The sequence below is a fragment of the Penaeus vannamei genome, chromosome 3 (assembly GCF_042767895.1).
Source record: "Penaeus vannamei isolate JL-2024 chromosome 3, ASM4276789v1, whole genome shotgun sequence".
NCBI classification, from domain to species: Eukaryota; Metazoa; Arthropoda; class Malacostraca; order Decapoda; family Penaeidae; genus Penaeus; species Penaeus vannamei.
In genome coordinates this window covers 10,163,830-10,167,106 of record NC_091551.1, presented here as the reverse complement: position 1 = coordinate 10,167,106, position 3,277 = coordinate 10,163,830, and the positions used below count along the sequence as shown (strand labels likewise).

General features: G+C 33.2%; 1 protein-coding gene across 1 annotated transcript in view; it reads left to right on the top strand.

The window, feature by feature from the left end:
* The first annotated feature begins 1,112 nt into the window (after positions 1–1,112).
* Positions 1,113–3,277, top strand: part of Pbp95 (proximal sequence element A Pbp95) — a 50,748-nt gene continuing 48,583 nt past the window's right edge. The window contains exon 1 of the mRNA XM_070115158.1: positions 1,113–1,226. The gene's annotated coding sequence lies outside the window, so the exon portion shown is untranslated. The remainder of the gene's footprint in view (positions 1,227–3,277) is intronic.

Sequence of the window (3,277 nt, the reverse complement as noted above, 5' to 3'; positions counted from 1 at the left end):
TGTATATGTATACCTATATATACATACATAAATATATATATGTATAAATATATATGCATATATATGTATATATACATATATATATATACACACAGATATATGCATATATATGTACATATATATATAAATACATATAAATATATGTGTATATATACATGTATATATACATATGTATATACGTATGTATATATATGTATATAAACATACATACACACAAGCACACACATATATACATGTATATATATGTAAATACACATATATATACATATATTATACACATACACATGTATATATATATATATATATATATATACACACATATGTTGTGGTTGTCGCTGTGTGTGTGCGGCCTCATAGCAACACATGTACCTCGAGTGGTTGAGCAGTAGGGCGACTATGAAGGGGATTTCGAGTCGCGCCACAGGCCAGCCACAAGCCACTACATGTGTGCACTCCTGTTCACTTCCATTAGCCTGGCAGTCGCACTTCTAATAGTCGGGCCACTAAAAACGTTCGTCTCAACAGGGTCTAATAGGTGTAGCCACCTAAACTGATCGTGCCGCTGCCAGATTAAGCTTCAAAACTGGATTAACTCTTATGGCACGTACAGAAAACGCCTTTACATAAAGTCTGAATCAGAAAATGAGTTGAAGTTTCCAAACCCATGCGAAGACAATTGGTATTAAAAAAGAAAGAAAGGAATAATTGCAGAGTAGTTAGATACTTTTCCCAATTCACTGTAAGCTTTTATAATTCTTGTATTGAAATAATAAAATGATATCAACATTTCAAGCAATTACTATAAGATAGTTATGAAAGAAATGGCCTTCTTATACATGCTATTTTCTGATGCATTTGTATTTTGATCCGCAATACATAATATACATAAATCTATGGAAACGTTTCCAACGTTTCCATACTTTGCCGTATCCGCCTCACATAATTGATATTTCTCTAAAAAATATCTTCACTGCGAGCAAAAGTACCTCAAAATTTTAATCTTAAAAGAAAATATAAGAATTTTTTTGTAATAGATGATATCATGAAATTTACAGCAACTTTGATTGCCGTTTTAATATCTTCTTTAGTAAATGCAACCCGACATTAATAAAGGCGGAAGAGAGTGATATGAGTGTTTTGGCGCCGACGCCTCATTTTCTTATTTTCATTATAAATATTGATACGTTAATTGACTGCTTTTATGTTACGGCAAGAATGAAAGATAAGTGAGTATTGAATATTGCACTAGAATATGCACATCTAGGAGAAAGGGTAGAATATTAGTATTTTGCAAACGAAATCATTACCCATGGCTCAAGCAAAGATAGTAAAGGAGAGTGGAAGTTTTTACGGTTTGAAATGTAAAAAACAATGAAATGGGTAGGATAGGTTAAGGGCATTGATAAACTAGGCATTTGTACAGGTGATACTATAGATAAGAGTTGCCTTCTTTGCATCGTTGTAACGTGTGTTATACCCAACTCTCCCAGAGCCTCCAACTGCAGTTTGTCACTGGCTTGTATGGTAATTCGGTACAGGTCCAGTTCCATACAGCCTTTGTTTAGACAAAAAATAGTATGTGCAAATGATAGAGCGAGTGATTCTAAGAAACTTATCTTCTGTGAACTTTAACTGGTAATTCTTTACAGGGTATTTTTCTGGAATATGTCTGCCAAACAGATCGTGACGATTTTGGTATCTCTGAATTCCTCTCACTGTATAGTTTTCCAATATATAGAATTTATTGTGTGGAAACCCCTCAAATCCGCACATTCTTGTAGGAGGCTGTTCCCCCTGTAACCCCCCATGGGGGCTGCCGCCCATCAACCCACCCCCAGGAAAACAAAGAATTGCCCACGTATTCATGGCAGGAGAAAGTCTAGAACAGACTTGGCAATGCCGCTCCCACATGGTGGTTGTCCGCTTGTGCATGCCGTGAATACGTGGAGGATTCTTTGTTTTTTTGGGAGGTTGGGGGGTGTTGCAGGTGGTAAAGCCCCCTTTGTGTATCATTTATATTTTACCCTGCAATTTCCCTGGTACTTTTCATGCCCTCCCCTGCTATTGGGGCCAAGAATGTAGGGCCGGGGCTCCCCCAACATATTTGCATTGTAGATGCATATCTATCCATTTAGACATAATCTTTAATTTGTCTAGCCTAGTGTATCCATACTGTACAGATTAAGCACTTGTGCAGCTTGTTGAGTAAAATTGCAGATGTTAAAGATATGGACTCAGCAAACTTTGTCAGCCATATTACTTAATTACTTGATTTATCATTGAATATTTATGCCCTCAGCTATACTCCATGCAACTTACACTCAAAATCAAATGAATGTTCTAAAATGATGATTGTAGTAATAAAATGGATAAATGAAGTAGAGATAAAAGTATGTAAATATATGATACAGTTGTCTTTTGCTATTATTTACTTTTCCCTTTCTATGATATTTACATGTTTATTATCATTTAATCTAAATACTTGTTTGTAATATATATGATTATCTGTAATTCTCTTAAGACATTTGTTGGTAAAATTACTACTTTCACATTTGACAGTTAGCTGTAACCCAAATTATGTGTAAATTGGTATCAGTGCATGAATATAGAATAGCAATGAGAAAATAATAGTAGCTAGTTATACTATGTGTTACTGCATGGTAATTAATTTATTTGAAAGTATATATAAATTTGAGAGGGTGAACCTTTTGATGGGAAAGTGTTTTCTTTTGGTGGGAGAACAGCTATTTTTTACAAAAAAGTTGATACTGCCCAATTATATCTAAATTGCACAACTTGGTGAAGTATGTTACCCAGATGCTTCATGACTGAACAATGGGGAACAAATGAAGCATGGATAGTTTGTATTTTTCTTTTTCATTCTTCTGATGAGTGCTATTAAGGCAAAACGGTAATCTGCAAATAATATACAAAGGCAGATATAGGCAACAGATGGTTTTAATATATATTCGTTGAATAATTTTATTTTATTTTATTAATATTATTATTATTAACAAATGAAAGCATTTATCTTTTAGTGATTGGAATCTATAACCCGTATAGTTAAGCAGAAATAGATTATAGTCTTTGATTATTATGTAAGGACATTAACATTTGATTAGGAAATTAAAACAAGGAAGGTCTGTTTATTGATTGAATTTTTCATGCATTTAATTTTGAATATTGAAAAATAAGTAGCAAAATATGTTATTTATTAACAACAGAGCTTATATTTTAATATTATTTATTTAACAACAGGGCTTATGTTGTTATACTT